General features: G+C 51.0%; 1 protein-coding gene across 2 annotated transcripts in view; it reads left to right on the plus strand.

Moving 5' to 3' along the window:
* Positions 1-21,257, plus strand: part of RIMS3 (regulating synaptic membrane exocytosis 3) — a 46,967-nt gene that overhangs the window by 2,462 nt on the left and 23,248 nt on the right. For both annotated transcript variants that reach the window (XM_007979250.3, XM_007979249.3), the window contains exon 2: positions 16,144-16,323. The gene's annotated coding sequence lies outside the window, so the exon portion shown is untranslated. The remainder of the gene's footprint in view (positions 1-16,143; positions 16,324-21,257) is intronic.

Genomic DNA, 21,257 nt, shown 5'->3' on the forward strand with positions numbered 1-21,257 from the left:
ACACTGGCCTTTTGCTGACTGTGGCACTGTCTCTCCTGTTAGCAATCTGCTGACTTGGGGTGCAGGGTGCGTCTCCTGTACTGGCATTTTGCTGACGATGGGGGTGTTTCTCCCACACTGGCATTTTGTTGACCCAGGGGAGGAGTGACTTCTACACTGTCCTCTCACTGACAGTGGGGCTGTCTCCTACACTGGTATATCGCTGACCTCACAGAAGAGCTTTACCAGCTGGGGTGTGTGTGAACTGAAGGCGGAGGTTAGAAACAAGCGCTCTCTGGTTGGAGGTGAGCTTGCTAGGAATGGTGAGTCACAGGGGTTGTGTGGTTTGGGGCAGAGAAGAGACCAGGCACTTCGGCATCAGACAGACAGGATTCCAATCTAATGCCTTCTGCTTCCAACCTGTTACCACTGCAGGCAGGTGGCCTCAACTACCAAGTCTCAGTCTCCTCTGGAAAATAGGAATAATTTATACCCATACTGCTCCACCCCATCTGGAATGTGGTTAGGGAATTAAATGTAGTAACCAGATGTATAGTACCTAGTCCAGGGCTGGCAGGGGGACGGTGCATACTGTATAATGGTTCTCTTCCCTTTGCAACTTTGGGCTCTTCATAGCTTGAGCTCAAGAAGCCTGGACAAGAAAAGGAGGGTCTGGGAGGAGTGAAGAAAAAAGGAGAAAGAATGCCTGGCCCTCTTGCCTCTGTGGCAGAAGGATGCATTCAGTCCACCAGGTACCTCTGATGTATCAGGCTCTATGAGCCAGGTGGCCCTCACGGAGCTGACATTCTAGTGGGGACATGACCCAGAGCAGGTAATTACACATGGCACGTGTGTAGAAAGGAGGGACTCAGGGGAGCTCTGGAACCTATCACTGAAGTTGCTCTCCTGCCCTCTATAATCTGGGAAAGGTTCCTGGAGGTGGCGACATCTTAGCTGAGTCATGAATGGTGCCAAGGAGTTGTAGAGGAAAAGAAGAAGGGATGAGGAAGGGGAACTGTGTGTCTGAGGCCCTGGTGATGGTGAGAACAGGCTTGGTGTGGTGGAGGAGGGCAGTGTGGGCAGGCCCAGGACAGCCCGGCCTGATTTCCTAGTCTAGCAGGATACTGAAGACTTGGGAATTTATCCTGAGGCCAATGACAACCCCTAAAGGGTTTTAAGCAGAAAAGGCAAGAGCAGATTTCCCCAGAATGTTAGGGTCTATGGCCCTCAGGCAGAGCCTTCTTGGGAGTGACTTTTTGCCCTCTCCTACCCTTTTCCCTGTGCAGCAGCCTCGGTCCCAGGGAACCGGTTGTTTATGTGGCTGACCCCAGGAGGGAGGGCGGCCAGTGCCAGTCCCTCCAGCTCCCTCTCTGTGGTCTAAGCTTCATCACGGCCTTGCTGACGAAGCTCAGCCCTTGGGGCCAGGTTCTCCCAACCTCCCTGGGGAGCCAGAGGGCAAGAGGCAGGGTTTTGCATCAGGCTGCTCTGTGCTCACATCCCAGCTCTGCAGTTCCTGAGCTGGGTAATCTCTGGCAAGGCATACCCATCTCTGAACTTCTGTGTCCTCAACTGTAAAATGGAGTTGATGTTATCTCTAGGAAAAGGATAAAGTGAAATTCCACGTGGAAATCATAAACCCTATCTCAATGTCAGTTGACATTTTTACTCTGTTGTGTGGGGGCTGACATCAACTCTGGGCTAGGCCCAGGGCTGGCTGGGGGTGGGAGCAGGGCTGGTTTCAAGAGTCTATGATCACGCAGGGCCCAGTGCCTAGAAGGACCCCACACTTAGTGTTCTGCTGACACCATCTTAAAATTCTTATGACCAAAGTTCAAAACAAGGAGTCCTGCATTTTCATTTAGCACTGGGTTCTGCATATTATATAGCTCCACAAATCGGGTAGGGGTAGGAAGAGGCAGGGAGAGACGTGGACCTGCAAACAGTTCCCAAGGGTGAGGTGGAGGGCATGACTAACTGTTCCAAGGTGGGTGGGATGTTAATAAGAATAACACTTATTTAGTGCTTACTGTGTGCTAGTTCTCTGCCCATCACTTTACATCCTCATCTTTAAACAGTCCTATGAGGTAGGTACTATTATCTGTGGTATAGATGAGGAAACTGAGGTGATCTGGCCAAAGTCGCACAGCTATCAAGTGGCAGAGCTGGGATCCAAAACCAGTTTGTCCAACTGCACAGCAATGCGTACACCAGGGAAGTCACCTAGGAGGAGCGACCACCTGCCCTGGGTTTGGAGGATAACTTAGAGTTTGCCCAAGGGGAAGAAGTGCACTGGGGAAGGGAGGGCTGTCTCAGCTGGGAAGTGTCCAGGCTGAGGGCATGATGCTTGGCCAGGAGAGGGGGAGCCAAAGCCTGGTGCCTTCTGGGGTTGACAGAAGGTAACCTTTGCATTTCATGGTCCTGATTTGCCAAGCTCAGAGCCCCTTGTCACTCTGCCCCTAGGTCCTGATGCTACCATGGCTCCTCAAGTTGCCCCAACCCCTCCTCCCGCTGTTTTGCCCCCCCTCCCTACCTCCCGGGTAATCTCGTTTACTCTCTTGACTTTAATGATCTCTTCTGGGTTCAAGATCTGCAGGTCTGGCTGGGTGTGGTGGCTCCCACCTCCTCAAAGTGCTGGTAATCCCAGCATTTTGAGAGGCTGAGATGGGCGGATCACTTGAGCCCAGGAGTTCAAGACCAGCCTGGGCAATGTGGAGACACCCTATCTCTACAAAAAAATACAAAAATTAGCTGGGCATGGTGGCGCGTGCCTGTAGTCCCAGCTACTTGGGGGACTGAGGTGGGAGGATCGCTTGAGCCTGGGAGGTTGAAACTATAGTAAGCCATGTTCATGCCACTGCACTCCAGCAGCTTGGGTGACAAAGTGAGACCCTGTCTCAACAATCTGCAGGTGCGATTGCTTCCTGGCCCACACTTAGATGTCTCACAATCAGCTTCAGCTCAGGTCCAGACCCAGCTCCCGACTCTCACACCTGCATCTGCTCTGCCTTTAGGGTCCCCGGTTCATCTCTGGCATCACCATCCACCCACCTGGTCAAGCCGGAAAGCTGGAAGTTCTCCTGGATACGCCCCTCTTCCCGTCCCACACCCCCATAACCAGTCCTCAGCAAGCCCTGTTAGTCCTGAATCTCTGCCTTGAATCCGTGGACCCTCTCACTGCCCACCGCCCCCTCCAGGCCACCATTGGCTCTCACCTGGGCCACTGTGACAGCTTCCTACCTGGTCTCCTGACATTTGTTCTTGCCCCGCTTTCTTTCATGGTCTTCTTAGGATAAACGTTGGATTGTGTCATTTCCCTGCTTAGGACCCTTTCAAGCCTTCTTGGAATGAAAGCCAGATGCACTGACGCAGTCTCCGAGGCCCTGTGGGATCTGGTCCTTGCCTACCTTTTTGTGTCTTCTTCCACCACTCTGCCTCAGCTGCAGGACTTCCACACGTGTTGTCCCCAATCCTGGAATGCACGCCCCCTCTCAGGGCCCTGCTAACTCCTACTTATCCTTCAGATAGATACCAGCTCAAACGTCATTTCCGCAGGGAAGCCTAAAAACCAGACAGTAAACAGCACCCTGCTCCAGAGGACCTTGTACTTCATAACGTTCGGCACACTCGAATCGCTTTTCCGTCATGTCTCTTTCATGCTAGACTGTGAACGCTGTGGGCTCAGGAATCCTGTTTTGTCTCACCCTGGCACATAGTAGGTACACAGTGAGCTAGTGGGTGAATAAAGGGACTAGATGAGGAGTGCTGCAGCCTCCTAACCGGTCCCTGCCTCCAGGCCTGCCTTTTCTAGCCCTTTCTCCATGCAGCCCCAGAACAATCTTTCTAAAACACAGAACTGACCCTGTCACCCCCTGCTACTTAAAATACTTCAATAGCTCCCCGTCACTGACAGGAAAAGGCCTCGGCTTCTTATGGTATTCAAAGCCCTTTATGATGTGCGCCCAACTGCCTGTCTTCCCTGCTTCCTGGCCACACTTTGAACTCCAGTCCCTCTAACACGCCAGGCTGTTTTGGGTCTCTGTGCATCTGCACTTGCTGTTCCCTTTGCTTGTAATGCCTCCCCACCCCTACTTTGTCTCCATGGAGAACGTCCTTAATTCTTCAAAATCGGCTCAGCTGCTACCTTCGCTGTGAAGCCTGCGAGCACTTCCGCTCCTCCCCGGGCAGAGTTAGCCCACCCTCCCTTGGCCACATCTCTGTGAAGTCTACATCTCTTACTCGCTGTCTGCCACTGCACTGGGCTCCTCCATCGTAGGCACAGTGATTATTTTTTCAGAATTGTTCATCTACGTACCTCCGGCTCCCAGCTTCTCTCTTGTCTTAATTAGGTCTTTGCTTATATACAGAAACCCACTCAAACCAACTTCAGTAATAAAGAAGGGCTTATTACAAGGATAGAAGGGATTCCCGGGAACTAAGGGGAAGGAAAAACATTAGCTTGAGGAAGGCGGGACCTGGAGGGCCACAGTAACTTGAAGCAGCCATTCTCTGCACCCTGCTGGCCGTCTTTGCCTTTCTGTCTCCACAGACTGGATATCTCTGCCTTTTCAGGCACCAAGCCACCTATAGTTCCTGTATTGTGTCTCTCGGTTTCAGCCACGTGGAGAGAGAGAACTTGGGGCTTGGCAGATCCAATCGCAAACTCCCAGGAGAGGATCTTATTGGCTCAGAGTGGGGCATGTGCCCACCCTGGTCCAATCATCTGTAGCCTACTGGGAAGGATCAAAGAGACATGCAAACATGGTTCTCAGTGCCCCCCTTAGAGAAGGGGGATCTTTGTTAGCTTCCAAAGACATCTCCTGGAATTCTTAGAGTGCCAAGGTTGGTGCAGGCAGTTGGGCCTGAGCCCCAGACTTCCATCTGGACAGCAGCTGGAGAAAAAAGGCCTGGAATTGTGACTTAAAGGGGAGTCTTTTCCTAGGCAGCAGTGCTCAGGACAGGCCCTGAAGAACCTGTCAAATATCATTCAGAGGCCTGAGGAGAGAGAGGAAGAGGAAAGCCTGAATTTTCTCACCTTGCTTTGGAGTGAGGAGAGAGGGAAGAGGAAGGCAGGAACAGTCAGAAGAGTTTTTCCCCACCAAAATCTTCATCCTCCAAGACGTAACTCGTTCTTTTCCTCAGTGAAAAGCCAAACCATGTCTACCCTACCTTCCTCCCATCACTCATTCTTGACCTGTGTTGATTCTGTTCTTTGTACTTCCCTGGTAATAAACTTTTTTTTTTTTTTAAGTACTTACTCTGTGCCAGACATTGTGTTCACACATTTCATTTAATCTTCACTCCCTATAAGACGGGTACTATTATTATTCCCATTTTATTTTATTTTTTAAAACATAAAATTTTATTTTATTTTAGAGACAAGGTCTCACTTTGTTGCCCAGGCTGGAGTGCAGTGGCTTGAACACGGCTCACTGCGATCTCAACTTCCTAGGCTCAAATGATCCTCCCAAGAAATTGGGACTACAGGTGCACACCACCATGTCCGGCTAATTTCTTTCTTTCTTTTTTTTTTTTTTTTTTTGAGACAGTGTCACATTCTGTCACCCAGGCTGGAGTGCAATGGCATAATCACGGCTCACTGCAGCCTTGAACTCCTCGCTCAGGTAATCCTCCCACCTCAGCCTCTCTAGTAGCTATGACCACAGTCTCATGCCATCATGCCCAGGTCAGTTTTGCTTTTTTTTTTTGTAGAGACAGGGTTTCACCCTGTTGCCTAGATTGGTCTCCAACTCCTAGGCTCAGGCAGTCCTCCCATGTTGGCCTCTGAAAGTGCTGGGATTACAGGTGTGAGCCACCACACCCGGCCTGTCATCTCATTTTACAGATAAAGAAACTGCAGTTCAGGCATTTACAGGCTAGACTGTAAAGCTCTTCACCTCTCTTAATCTCAATGATTTGCTGACTTGCCTGCTTGCTGTTTGAGATTGTGAGGGTCTCATGGGCAGATAGCAGGTTACCATCCTCCCTCTTTCCTCACTGCCCAGGAAGGGCTGCCAGCTGTGGGATAGATGGACGCAAGTAGAGTAGAAATGGTGTCTGGGTAGGTGTCAAGTCTCTGACTTGTGGATCTCCCCTGCGTAGCTAGCTCTGTGACTATGGATACGTCTTTTATCCTTTCTGAGCCCCACTTTTCTCATTCAGAAACAGGGATGATAATTCCTGCTCTGAGGCTCATATTAGATGGTGGCTGTTATGACAATTTGTGAATAGGAAAGGACCAAGGAATTTCTAAAGGGTTGTTATGACCAGAATGGGCTACAGCAACAGGGCACTAGCCGGCCCCTGTGCCTGAACTCCTGCAAGATGTGGACAAGCCTAGAGCTTCCCAGTGTGTGGAGTGGGACCGGGGATGACTTTCAGTGCCATTGCATAACATTGGCTCATATAGTGAGACAGTTGGTTCCCTTTTTTTTTTGAGATGGAATTTCACTCTTGTTGCCCAGGCTGGAGTGCAATGGTGCAATCTCAGCTTACTGCAAGCTCTGCCTCCTGGATTCAAGAGATTCTTCTGCCTCAGCCTCCCAAGTAGCTGGGATTGCAGGTATGCACTACCACGCCCGGCTAATTTTCTATATTTAGTGGAGACGGGGTTTCTCCATGTTGGTCAGGCTGGTCTTGAACTCCTGACCTCAGTTGATCTGCCTACCTCAGCCTCCCAAAGTGCTGGGATTACAGGTGTGAGCCACCACGCCTGGCCCTGGCCTCTAATGTGTCTTTAACAAGTTTGCCAACACTGGTTGTCCTCCCTTTTTAACAGAGAGCTCTCAGGCTCGGCTCAGAACATTATCCTGGTAACTCCCTGTAGCTCTACATAATAACATAACTTTGTTTCTACAGAGTTTTTTTTTTTTTTTTTTTTTTTTTTTTTTTTTGAGACGGAGTCTCGCACTGTCACCCAGGATGGAGTGCAGTGGCGTGATCTTGGCTCACTACAAGCTCTGTACCCCCGCCGGGTGGTTCATGCCATTCTCCTGCTTCAGCCTCCGGAGTAGCTGGGACTACAGTCGCCTACCACCACGCCCGGCTAATTTTTTGTAGTTTTGGTGGAGACAGGGTTACACTGTGTTAGCCAGGATGGTCTCAATCTCCTGACCTCGTGATCCACCCACCTTGGCCTCCCAAAGTGCTGGGATTACAGGCGTGCACCACCATGCCTGGCCTACTGTGTTTGTTTTATTATCATTTTCTATTTATTAAAAGTGATATTGGCATTCCACTTATATTAATAACATGGTTTCTGTTGAAAATAGTTGCACTAAAGTTGAAAGTGTCTGTTTATTTATTTTTATCTGTTTATTTATTTATCAAGAGTGGATCTCACTCTGTCGCCCAGGCTGGAGTGTAGAAGCCTGATCTTGGCTTGCCTCAGCCTTGACCTCCTGGACTCAAGTGATCCTCCCACCTCAGCCTCCCGCATAGCTGGGACTACAGGTGTGAGCCACTGCCCCTGGCCAAAGTGTCGATTTAAAGAAAATAAGTAACAAACAGGATGGGAGTCTATAGATTTATTTTTTGTTTGTTTGTTTGTTTGTTTGTTTTTTGAGACAGAGTCTCACTCTGTTGCCCAGGCTGGAGTGCAGTGGCATGATCTCAGCTCATTGCAGCCTCTGCCTCCTGGGTTCAAGCAATTCTCCTGTCTCAGCCTCCCAAGTAGCTGGGATTACAGGTACGTGCCACCATGCCCGGCTAATTTTTGTATTTTTAGTTTGACCATCCAGATGAGGTTTGACCATATTGGCCAGGCTGGTCTTGAACTCCTGACCTCAAGTGATCTGCCTGCCTCAGCCTCCCAAAATGTTGGGATTACAGGCATGAGCCACCGCGCCCGGCCTAGGAGTCTGTAGATTTGGCAGAAATCATTGAGGTGGCACACAGTGTTGTACACTTAATGCAAAATTGGGAAGTGGTATGGGAATGTCAGAAATGTGCACTATTGGCCTAGATAATTTTGAAGGTCCCTTCCACCTGCCCAACAAATCTAGGGGTCTCCCCCTGCTGCGCTGGCCTGCTCTCCTCTGCTCACCTTGAACCCTGGCTTGGGCTTCTTTAGGAGGATCCTGTCACTATTTCCCTGCAGACAGGAGAATTTGTGCCATTGTTTTCACAACCTGCTTGGGAGGCGGGGCTCACGGAGTTGAGGTGTCTGGATGTGGTAGGATGCCCCCTCATCTCTGAAGCCAGGACTTGAGACCTCCTGGAGGGAGTAGGGACTGCATACCCTACAGTTCTCCTGCTTCCCATGTATAACACAGGCCTCAGGGAGGCCTAGGGAGCAGTGAAGCTTTGGGAGCCACAGGTAAGGGTAAGGCTGCCCTTGGGGCGTCATGTCCCAGAGTTTGGGGCTCAGGGACAGTGAAACAGAAGGCTTTGGAGTCTCATAGGTCCCGCTTCCCCTACTCCCTGCTTTGCCTACCACTTTGTGCTGACTGCCTGTCCCTGGGAACTCGCAGCAGACCCCGGGGGGGCCTTGGAGGACACAGTGAATTTATCCTCAGGGCCCACGAGCAGGGCCAAAGTAGAGAAGGCAGATGGGAAGGAGGGAGGGAAGTCCTGTCTGCCCCTCCCTAGTCCCATGTTTACAGTGGGAAGGGTGGCCTGGGCCCCAGGAGGGTGGAGGGCCTGGGTAGAGTGTGGGGTGTGTGCTTGTGTGTCCATGGTGAATGTTTGAGGATCTCTGTGAAGGCATAATGTGTGTGTGTATGTATGAGAGTTTAAGTGTGTGTGTGTGTGTGTGTGTGCGTGTGTGTCCCTGGCAAATGTAACTCTTTAGCTCACAGATATGTCTGAGGGTCTCTGAGGGCATATTGTGTGTGCACTGTGTGTGTGTGTCTGTGGTGAATGTATCATCATGTGATATGTCTGCAGGTCTCTGCGAGGGAGTTTTTGTGCAATGTGCGAGTTTGTGTGTGTGTGGTAGGGTGTGTCTTGGGTCTGTGTGATGTGTGTGAGTCTGTGGTAGCTGCATCTCCATGCCATGTGAGTCTGTGGTGCACAAGGTGTGTTTTTGTGTGCATGTGTGTGCTGTGTCTGAGTGCGTGTCTAGGTGGATTGCCTGCTGGGTGTGGTGTGGTGCCTGTTGTTTTGTGTACGTCATCTTCTTTGTACAGCGTGCATCTCGCTCTGTGGCGCATCGGAGGGGCCAACCGGAGGTGTATGGCTTGCGCGCGGGTCTTTGTGCCCTGAAAGGGACCGGGGGTGGAGAGGTTGCAGGGAATGTGTGCACCTCTTTGGGCAGTATCTGTCTGGGCTGGGGCCGAGCCTGTGCTGGGTTTCTGAGGAGGGTCCCCGGGGTGGGCAGCAGGCGCGGGCGGCGCCTTCCGGCTTGGCGCGGGGCTGGTAACTGGAGCCCCTTCCCCCGATGAAATATTGATCCGGCTTCGTCAGCGGCGTGGGGGAGGGACGGGGAGGGGGGAGGGAAGGGGAGGGGAGGAGAGGGGAGAGCAGGCGGGGGAGGGACTGGGAGCGAGCCGCCGGCCGCTGTCCGTGGTGCTGCCGCATCTCCCCCAGTGAGGGTGTCGTTGCTCAGGCGAGAGTGGGCCTGGTAGGGGGAGAGATTGTCCCATCCACCAGCACCCTTGAGGGTGGCCCTGCCTCTCAGGATGAGCCTGCCTGTCCCTTCTGCTATCCCCCATCTAGGAAGGGGGAGCAGAGGAACCAAATATGTATCTTATTGGGATCCAGTATCCACCAGCTAGGGTGGCCATATGGCTGGGTTTGCCTGGCACAGTCCTCATTTTCACCTGTGGTCCGGTGTGATTGAGTGTTGTCCCTGCTCATTCTCACAAGGGTCCCAGGTGGATGATAAATTATGTGCTCACCTGTAACAAGACTTTGATCCAAAGACCTTTTCCCAGTCGCCTCTGCTCTGCCCTGGGAGTTCTTTAGCCATGTGGACATGTAAGTGTGTGTGTGGTTGCATGTGTGGAAATTGTCCTTCCTGTGCTAGGACTGAGCTGGAATAAGTGCTTCAGAGCCCCGGGCTCCTGCCACAGCCCAAACCCTCCCCAATGCATCAAGCCCCCTTTTCTTTCAGTCCAAATTCTGCTTTCCATTCCAGCTGTGCTCCTTTCAGGCCTGGGCTTCCCCTGTGCCTTAGGGAGGGAGTCGGGGTGCCCCCCTAGCCTCCCTCCTGCATCCTGAGCTGGGTAGACCCCTTCCTGGTCTCAATATCAGGGTGTTGCAGGGCTTCCAGCTTGGCCATCTGTATATTCATGGCATCTTCTGTGAGTTCCTCTCCTACTCTTCACCATGGACTCTCCCTCCTTCAGTTGGTTCCGTCTTCCTCCTACCTCTAACTGTAGGTATTACCTCTCAATCCTTCCTCACTCTCTGCTGTCTCCTGGGCATTCTTCTTCCTTTCCACACCCCATTTTTTCTTTGGAGAACACACCCAAATGCTGCCCACTCACGTTGCTCTCCTGAGCGCTAGTGAATTGGCTTATCTGGCCAACACCTGAATGTGAGAGTTGCAGCATTATCTCAGACCCATCGGGACTAGAATGGGGATTCATCTTCTCCTTAAGCCAGGAGTTTTCTGCTAGGACCTCAAGCTCTGCCGTTGGCACCTTTCACCCCCATCCGTCCTGTAAATCACCTTGGATTTCATTTACTTATTTATGTAGGTATGTATGTGTGTATGTATGTATGTATGTATGTATGTATGTATTTATTTATTTATTTTGAGATGGAGTCTCACTCTGTTGCCCAGGCTGGAGTGCAGTGGCGAGATCTCGGCTCACTGCAAGCTTCACCTCCTGGGTTCACATCATTCTCCTGCCTCAGCCTCCTGAGTAGCTGGGACTACAGGCGCCCGCCACCAGGCCCGCCTAATTTTTTTGTATTTTTAGTAGAGACAGGGTTTCACTGTGTTAGCCAGATGGTCTCGATCTCCTGACCTTGTGATCTGCCCGCCTCAGCCTCCCAAAGTGCTGGGATTACAGGCGTGAGCCACCGTGCCCGGCCAAATCACCTTGGATTTCATTTTTTCCCTTTTCCCTACTTTGTCCCCTCACTCACTCTAGGCAATCCCCTAACCCCACCCACGACTCCTGGCCATGTTTCCTCTTTGCACCTCACTTTCTGAAGCAGTGCAGCCCTTCTTCCTGCATGGATGTAGCAGCCTCCTGGCTGCTCTTCCTGCTGTCAGGCTTCTTTCTGAGTCTGCACTCAGTGTCAGATTGATCTCTGTAAAGTATTACATCTAAATCATGTCAGATTTCACTCCTACAGGATGAAAGCCTAGCTTCTTAGCCCCACATTCAGAGCCCTGCACTGGCTGCTCCCAGCCTATCTTTCCAGCCCTCTGTTCCGCAGTTGTACCTACCTCCTCTCCAACTTCACTGCTCTGTTCACCAGCCTCTGAACACAGTGTTTTCTCCCTGGGCCTTCCCAGTAGTTGCCACCTCTTTCCTTTAGAGCCACCTCTGCCTCTCCTCTCCAAACCTCACCTATCTTTTGAGGTGCAACTACTGGGTTAATGCCTTCTCTGGTCTCCCCCACCCTGAAGTGTTCACTCTTTCTGCAGAACAACCAGAGCAATGTATCTTCACCTCTCAGTGCCTTGGGTGGTCCATGGACCAGCATCATGAGAATCACTTGTAAGTTTCTTAGAAATGCAGTGTCTCAGGCTCCACCTATGACCCATGGATCAGAGCAAGCTCCCCAGGTGATCCACCTTCACGTTGCAGTTGGAGAAGCACTAGATGGTGTGGTCATTGAGGACAGGATCTTGCTTCTGTTTGGGGAGTCACCTTTGGCCAGTAGTAGTGGTATGCTCCAGTGCCAAGTTTAGCAGCCCCTGTAAGGAGACAGGTGCCACATCTAGCCAGATCCTACAAGCCAAGGGAGGGGTGGATGGTGGAGATGGCTGAAAAGAATGTGTACCCTGGCTGGCCCCTTCCCACCCATAATCTATGCCCTGCCAGGCCCCAGAGCTCAAGCTCTGTAAATCTGACTGTAGAAAGCACTTTAGTGACATGAGGAGGAATCAATTAATCAATAAAAAAGCAGTTATCAAGCAGATAGAAGAACTTTTCCCTCATCACAAAGCACACATTGGTGGAAATGCTTGTTACTCTAATGTATGTTTTGAAAAAGAAAAATATGTGGTTTTGGTTTTTTTCTTTATTATCACATTAATACAGTTTCTTAAGTAGTAACTTTAGAAAACACAATATGTCACATGGAGAAAATAAAAATGACTCACAGTGCTATAAATACTGCTAATTTAATGTTTTAGGTTGCCATTCATTCATTTTACAAATATTTACTGAGTCCTGCTATATGCCAGACCTGTGCCAGGTACTAGGGATTCACGGTGAAGACGACAACAAGGTTCCTATTTTTAACCAGCTCACAGCCAGGGGGCGGGGTGTGGGAGACAAGCACGGAACAAGTTAGGAACAGCAGTGTGTTCATTTCCTAGGGAAGCTGCAACAAAGTGCCACGAACAGGGTGGCTTAAAACAACAGAAAGGTGGACTCTCACAGTTCTGAAGGCTGCAAGTCTAAAATCAGGTGTTGAAAGGGTTGCTTCCTTCTGTGTGCTGTGAGGAAAATCTGTTCCGTGCCTCTCCCCTGGCTTCTGGTGACAGGTGGCAATCCTTGGCGTTCCTTGGCGCATTGACGCGTCACTCCCATTTCTGCCTCCATCGGCACATGGCGCTCTCCCCGTGTCTGTCTTCACGTGGCCGCCTTCCTATAAGGACACTGGTTATATGAGGGACCCACCCTTCTCCAGCATGACCTCATCTTAACTCGTCACATCTGCAATGACCGTGTTTCCAAACCAGGTCACATTCTGAGGGACTGGAGGTTAGAACCTCAACATTTTTTAGGGGGACACAATTCAACTTAGGGACAGTACAAAGGGAATTATGGGGACTAACCTCATCTGGGAAGACTCTCCTAGGAAATGACCTTCAAACTTGGATTGAGCCAAGAATAGGGTTTAGCCAGGCAAAGGTGGCAGGACTGACAAGTATGGGGCCACCAGATCATGGGGGTGGGGGAAGAGAAGAGCATGCCAGGCAGACAGACAGGAGACAAAGTGGCTAAGTGACTTTTTTTTTTTTTTTTTTTTTTTTTTTTTTTTGACAGAGTCTGGCTCTGTCACCCAGGCTGGAGTGCAGTGTTGCGATCTCGGCTCACTACAACTTCCACCTCCTGGGCTCAAGCCATCCTCCCACCTCAGCCTCCCGAGTAGCTGGGACTACACATCAGGCTAATTTTTGTATCTTTTTGTAGAGACGAGGTTTTGCCGTGTTGCTCAGGCTGGTCTCAAATTCCTGGGCTCATGCGATTCACCTGCCTTGGCCCCCCAAAGTGCTAGGATTACAGGCATGAGCCCCATGCCCGGCCCAAGGTGGTACTTTTGAGGACTGAAAAGAAGCAAGTGTGACTGGAATACAGAGTAGGGGCAAGAGGTATGGGACGGACTGGGAGATAGGAGAGGAAGACAGTCCAAAGCAAGTGTGACCAGAATACAGAGTAGGGGCAAGAGGTATGGGACGGGCTGGGAGATAGGAGAGGAAGACAGTCTCTAGGTCACATGGGCTTGTGGGCCTTGGTGAGGGGCTTCTCCTTTGTCCTGCAGGAAATGGGAAGCTAAGGGAGGCTGTCAAGCAGGAGAGATTCATTCTGTTTTGTAGGCTGGCTCCTCCCAAAACTGACTCAGGCTGTGGTGTTCCTCCAAGTCCCTGCTTCTGAGGAAGAACACACAGCCCTGTCCTTAGGAGCCCCTAGCCCAGTGAAGGCCCATGGCGACCCTGTCCTGGGAAGGGGGCATGGCTGTGACCCCAGCAGCCCCTAGTGGAGCCTTCAGGAACCTTGTTCTGAATGGGAGACAGGGCTCACCCAGCCCTGGGTCTGCCTTACCCCTGTGTGTTTTGAGTCCTTAGAGTTTGGGTTTGAGTCTGACCACCCCATCTCCTGCACTGCCATGATGACTGTGACTGAGACTGTATCTAGGGTCCATGTGGTGCCCTGAGGCCCCAGGGAACGTCAGGGGCTCAGTCTTCTAGTTCTTGCAGGGACCATGCCTTCAGCACCCTACTCCCTTCAAGGCATGTTTGCAGTCTGCATTGCCTTCCTACACAGTATCCAGCCTCTCTGGGGTCCTCGACCCATCCCTTACCACACCCTCAGAGGGCCACCCCTTTCCTGTGTGTGATGGGAGAGGGCCTGCCCACCCTGCCCAAAGCTGCCTGTCCCTGCCTTGCCCGGGCTGGGTGGGCCAGGCTGGGTGGAGGAGAAGTGGGTCAGCCTGGTAGCCATGGTGACAGCAGCTGCTCCGTGCCAGCCTTCTCTCCTCACCACAAACCTAACCGATGAGCTCCTTTGTCCGGTCTGGCGGGGATGGGGGTCAGGCGAGTGAGATTGGGGACTGTGGTGTGTATGAGTATGCATGTGTTCAAGCTCACACACACCTGCTCAAAGGTGGGGTGTGTGCCTTAGCCAAGGGAGCCCACGACTCAGGGTAAGACGCTTCCTGCTTCCCTGCCCACGGAGCCATGGGGCTCTTCCTGCCTCTCTGGACTGGGCAGGGGCCCAGTGGGGAGGGTGTTTGTGGGTGTGTGCAGGTGTCTACACATGTGAGTCCGTGAATGCCTATGGCTGTCGTCATGTGTGTCTTCTGTGGCTTCTGTGTGTCTCTGTGTGTATGAGTGTCTTGGTGGGGGGCGGTGTGCATATCTGTGTGCACATGTGATTGCGTCTTTAAGTGTATATCATTGACCCGAGTCTGTGTGATCACACATTTGGAATTCTGTGCCCCATATCTCTTCCTGCATGTGTGTGTGCACGTGTGTGTGTGTGTGTGCGCGCACACATGCCAGCCTGGCTTGGGGGAGACAAAGGTCTGCACAACTAGGAGAGGAGCTGTTGCTCTGTGCTGCCCACGCTGGCTGGGTGTGCTTCCTTGGCACAGACTGTCTTCACCACCACAACCACCTACCAGCCCATCACCGCCCACCTCTAGACAGGAGAGGCTGGAGCCGAAGGAGCCCCTCTACTCCTTCTGTGAGTGCAGGCACTAGCCTCTAACAAGGGCACAGATCAGCACAGGTGACGCGATGGGCCGTCCTGGTGCGGGATTAGGTTTGGGCCAGGAGTATCAGATGCCAGACCCACCATCCAGCAGGGGGTCAGGAGCTGAGATGCTGGCACAGCTTCATAGGCCACTTCTCACTTCAACTGAAAAGTGCAGGGACCCTGATCCCAGACTTCTGGAGCACTCAGGGCTGTGGTGGGAGGTGCTGCTCTAGTCCCTGGCCCTTCCCCTGAAGTGGTTGCACCTGGTGTGGACTCCAGACCAATAAGAACTAACACCTGGACAATCCTTTACGCTTTATAAAGGGATCTTTTTGGAATAATAATGTAATTGCCCAACTGATGATCATTCCTTGTTTTGTGATGTTTTATATAAGAATCCTAAAGCAGACATTATCGTCCCCACTTTATAGATGAGGAGCGTTAGGCTCAGGGGATTTGTTAAGGAAGCCCTGTATCATACGGCTTGTAAGTGGCAGATCTAGGTCTTGCACCTAAGTCTGTCTGCCTCCAGAGCATGTGTTTCATTCACTCTGCCTCTCTCTGCTTTTTGCCTCCTGCTCCTCTTTGTCTCATCTGACCCCCAGTCCAGCCGGGAGAGTCAGGGAGGGCCCAGGTGGTGATTAAACTCGTTTTGTAGAGGAGGGAATGGAGGGAATGGTCCAGAGAAGCTGAAGGACCTGCTAAGGATCACATGGCTGGGGCAGAGCCAGGAGTGTGTCACCCAACTGCTGGGCATGTCACAGAGTGTCTGGGGAGGAACACAGACCCCATTAATCAGAGGGAGGTTGGAGGAAGGAAGGATGGGGTCTAGAGCTCCTCAGCGGTTGGTCCTGGTTGAGTCTCTATACATGTATTAAAAAATCTCACAGTTGTGGGTCTTCAGCAGCTTGGCATCCAAGTGCCTAAAGGAACATGAGGGGGCCCAGGAGTTGTGAAAATTTTACAAGAGGAAACAGAGAATTGAAGAGTTTAAATGATTTGCTCAAGGTCACACAGCTTCTTCAAAGTCTATCTTTTTATGCCACAATCTACTGGAAGCCCTTGAGGGCAGATACCTTACCTAGCCCTTCCTCTAAGCTCCCCTCTTCCCTTCCAGACCCTTTTGCCACATCGCCTCCTCCTGGGAGCCTGCCCTGATTGCCTTCACCTCATTTCTTGAAAACTGGTGTTTTAGCAGAAGTCGATTGAAGCCTTGTGCAAATGCCCTAGGGGTGTGCTGTTGGGAGGGGCACAGCCCCCTGTGATGTGGAACACCAGGCTCAGATTCATCAATTCGGTGAGTTGGGTTTTCTTCCAGGTGAAGGGTGGGGAGGGAGCACCACCGATAGGTGATTTGAGACCTGAGAGTTAGGGGACTTAGGGTGGAAGCGCTGATTTTGCCACCAATTTTTTGTGTTACCCTGGTGCGTCTTTCCCCCATTCTGGGCCTTGATTTCTTGTTCTGCAAAATAAAAGGCTCAGGCTAGAATAGAGACAGCAAGTCAGTTTTAGCTCATGAGCTGTTTCTCATCAGCTGGTGCTGGAGCCCTGTGTTGAGAGGGACTCTGAGGCTGTCTGACCTTGATGGGAAAGAGAGAGGTTAATGGTGTCCACTGTGAGTAGAGGATGGGGAGGGGTGGCAGGAGCCTCAGTTATTTGCAGTTCCTTCCAGCCTAACACTCCATCACCCTGTGATGCCTTCCTTGGTCTTTACTGTTGGAAAGGTGGGTGGCTAGGTTCATCTTGAGCTTTTGTGTGGCCTTGAACGACCAAAAATTCTCATCTGGGTGGGGCGCGGTAGCTCACACCTGTAATTCCAGCACTTTGGGAGGTCGAGGCGGGCGGATCACGAGGTCAGGAGTTCGAGACCAGCCTGGCCAATATGGCAAAACCCCATCTCTACTAAAAATACAAAAATTAGCTGGACGTGATGGTGGGCACCTGTAGTCCCAGCTACTCAGGAGGCTGAGGCAGGAGAATTGCTTAAACTCGAGAGGCGGAGGTTGCAGTGAGTCGAGATTTCTCCACTGCACTCTAGCCTGGGTGACAGAGCAAGACTCCATCTCAAAAAAAAAAAAAAAATCATTGAGTTAGACCCACGGTTACAGGGACTGAGGGGCCCAGGGTAGCCTGGTAGGGCCCTGAGACCTGCTGTTGTCAGGATTCAGGAGAGAGTTTGGAGGGCCCTTTTAGGGTACTGAGACCCCAGGGTAGAGGCCAAACATCCAAGGGCTAAAAAGAAAACACAAAGCTTATTCCTGGGGAGCTGGGCAGGTCTCTTCTGGCATGGAGTTTTGGCAGAAGTGGGGGCAGCAGCTGTCTCCCTGGAGGATAAATGGAAGTTTCTCTGCTGCTGTGGTAATAGCTGGGAGTCAGCAGGAAGAACTTCAGAGTGAGGTCTCTGTGACTCACTGAGATCATAGGATGGTTTCCTTCCCTGAGGTGCCATGACCCGGGCTGAGAAAGGGATGGTCTGCTCAGAAGCGGGGAATCGGTGAAGGGACTTGGTGGGAAGGGTATAGTTTATTTAGCAATCGTTTGGAATCACCAGCATGTGACATGGTATGCTCTGTGTCCTGCCCGCTCCTCAACACTCTGCCACAGCCTCCACCACCTTCCCTTTTCCATCCCTGTGGTCTGATGGCTCAGGGGTTGCTATTCTGTGGATGTCCCTCCTTTTAGGTGCCCTATCTGTAACTTTGGCATGTCTTTCCTGAGCTAGACCTGCTGCCAGAGAAGAAACTAGATCTCTAATTCCGAGTCCTCCGCTCCAATGTGCGTTCAGACTCAACTCTCCCAGTCAAAAGGAGTTTTAGAGATTACTTAATCTGACCCCTTCATTTTACACCCAGATGAGACAGCCGAGGCCCAGAGGAGTTCACATAAGGAATCTGTTCACATTCGAATCCCACATCCTGATTCCTAACCCTCCTAAGCTGCCCTACCCAGGACTTCTGGCCCACAGGGTCAGTCCTAGGACCTTGGGTCCAGTGCTTTGGGTCTGGCTTCTCCTGCCCCCTTGGGGAGTGGCCTGCAGACTGGGCCCTCCCAAGCATTTTTCAGTTCTCCAGCCCTGCTGGTTGATCCCTAGATGGTTAAAGATGAGAAAATAGCTCTGGATGGTGCAGAGACCTTGATTCCAAACCAACTGCTTGTCAATTCCATTTATTATTCATGAGAAAACATGAGCCCCTGGGTTGGCAGGGTCAGGAATTTTGTCCCTTACCCCCGTCCCTTTCCGCCCCCTGGGGGTGGTACTCTCCTGCTTCCCGGAGGCTGTGCTAGGGAAGCACTTTGCTTCTCCAGCTATGGTCCGGTTGGGATTTCTCCTGCCCTAACTTAGATGCTCATGCCAGCTGTGGGAACCTGGGCCAGAGGGGCTTTTCTCATACAGACACTTTCCTTGTAGTTTTCCAAAGGGCCTAGAGACCCAGAGCAGAGTCTGAGCTTAAGGGCCGGGCCTCCATTTTTGGTTGAAGGGACAGGGGATGCTAAGCATTCTGTCTCTTTGTGGAAACATGAGACCTGAGTTCAAGTCCAGGCCTTGCCTCTTCTTAGCTGGCTAGGATGGATAAGTCCTTTACTTCTCTGAGACTGTTTTCTTATCTACAACACAGAGATAACCACATACCTTCCAGAAATACTGTAAGGAGTAAATTAGACCTACACCGTGGTAGAGTCACAGTATCAGATAAGCCTTCTCCCATCTTCCACCAAAAGACCATGCAGATACCCAAAAAACACACAAACTGGCACTAGAATTGGAAACTCAAAAGAAGAGATCATCATAGGCCCCAGTCCAGGGGGACTTTCCATTAGCTGCAGGGTTGATGGGGGATGGAGAAATACAATCCAGGACTCTGCACACGTCACATGGTGAATGAGATCGGTCCAGGCAGCCACAGAGAAGGCAAAATGAGGCGTTAACTCATCCCCTCTGTCAGCTATACTTTGCCAGGCTGGCAGGAGTCATACTGACCAGGTGACCATTGTCAGCTGTCTGGGGACTGTCTTCCTTATCCGTCACAATGGTGCTTTTCCTCTTCTACCCATTCTCCCTCCCCTTTCTGTGTCATTTTGAAAAGGCGGACTCCTCCAATGTACCAGGCCCAAGGGCCCAGGGTCAAGCGAAGTGCCCTGAACCCTGGGATGGTCAGCTGCCCCAGGAAAACCACTGTGGGCTAGGACAGAGCCAGGAGGGTGCTGGGTGCAGAGGATGTTGGAGCAGCTGGCCTTTTTGGGTTCTTCCTGAGTAGAGGAGACCGACTTCAGCATGGGACTTTGCAGCCAAACTGTGGAGGCCGACAGCTGGAGATCCCACTTCTGTTCAAAACAGAGCCATAGACTCCTGCAGCCCCCTCCCCCAGAATGCTTCTCAGGGCCCTCTGTCCTCTTCCCTGGCACTTAGCATAACCATCATTAAATATTTAACTGTAGAATTAGTTATTTACTGTCTGTCTCCCTCCTGGACTGGAGGCTTTGGGAGGGCAGGACCAAGTTGGTCTGACTCACCACTGTATCCTTGGCATTCAGCAGGGGCCTGCGAATTTTAGGGGCTTAAATATTTGTTGACTGCAGCTAATAAGGAGAGTAAATGTCAATATTTTAAAAAGAAATTTGACCATATATTCCGAGAATCCAAAAGACATTTATGACCCTGGCATCAGGTAGGATGCTTTTGGAGGTAACAGAGAACTCTGATTCAAACTGGTTTAAGCAATGGAAAATGTATTGTCTCACATCATTGGAAGACCAGCGCAGGGCAGGCCCTAGGTGTGGCCTGAGGTACTTTCTGTCTGAGTGCTCTCTGTTCACAGTAGCACTGGCTTCATCCTAGGGCTGAGCCCTCTCTAGGGTGTAGGAAAGAGAAGGACAGAGGGAGAAAGAAGGAGGGCCCCCCACCTCTCTTATAAGCATGGAATCCAAATCTTCCCCCGCTTGGACAAGTAAGAGTTGCCAAGGTGAATGCCATTCACGGATTGCCTTAAATTAATCAAGATCTGCCTCTAAAACAAGGAGTGGGTGGTACCTGGACAAAACCAGCCCTCTGTCAGGAAGCAGAAAGAGGGAGTGTATGCTAGGGAAGCTCCTAGCAGTATCTGTACCCCCGGACCCAGTCGTTCCATTTTGAGGAATCAGTCCTAAAGAAACAAGCAGACAATATCCATGTAGAAAGATGTTTAGGCTGGGTGTGGTGGCTCACACCTGTAATCCCAGCACTTTGAGAGGCCAAGGCTGGTGGATCACTTGAGATTAGGAGTTTGAGACCAGCCTGGTCAACAGGGTGGAACCTGTCTCTACTAAAAATACAAAAAAATTAGCTGGGCATGGTGGCGCATGCCTGTAATCCCAGCTACTCGGATGGCTGAGGCACCAGATTCACTTGAACCTAAGTGGCAGAGGTTGTAGTGAGTCGAGATCGTGCCACTGCACTCCAGCCTGGGTGACAAAGCAAGACTCCATCTCAAAAAAAAAAAGAAAAAAAAAGAAAAAAAGAAAGATGTTTATTGCCGTGTTTATTTAAAAGAGAGGAAAGAAACCAGGCACGGTGGCTCATGTCTATAATCCCAGCACTTTGGGAGGCTGAGGCAGGCAGATCACCTGGGGTTAGGAGTTCGAGACCAGCCTTAACAACATGGTGAAACCCCCCTCTACTAAAAATACAAAATGTTAGCCAGGCATGGTGGTACAGGACTATAATGCCAGCTACTTGGGAGGCTGAGGCAAGAGAATTGCTTGAACCCAGGAGGTGAAGTTTGCGGTGAGCTGAGATTGCACCACTGCACTTGAGCCTGGGTGACAGAGTGAGGCTCTATCTCAAAAAATAAATAAATAAAAAATAAAAACAAAAGAGAGGAAAGAGAGAAAGAGGAGAGAAACTTGGGCCTGATCTAAGAGGTAACTATATTGAAATACGTAAGTCAATTATGCTACTTCTATACAATGGAATATCATGGTAGCATACATAGTGTTAATGACATTGGGAAATGCTTATGATGTATTTTTTTTTTGAGACAAGAGTCTCGGTCTGTCACCCAGGCTGGAGTGCAATGGTGCGATCTCGGCTCACTGCGACCTCTGCCTCCTGGGTTCAAGCGATTCTCCTGCCTCAGCCTCCTGAGTAGTTGGGATTATAGGCGCCCACCACCACGCCTGGCTAATTTTTGTATTTTTAGTAGAGATGGGGTTTCACCATGTTGGTCAGGCTGGTCTCGAACTCCTGACCTCAAG

This window comes from Chlorocebus sabaeus, chromosome 20, assembly GCF_047675955.1.
Source record: "Chlorocebus sabaeus isolate Y175 chromosome 20, mChlSab1.0.hap1, whole genome shotgun sequence".
In the NCBI taxonomy this organism is placed as follows: Eukaryota; Metazoa; Chordata; class Mammalia; order Primates; family Cercopithecidae; genus Chlorocebus; species Chlorocebus sabaeus.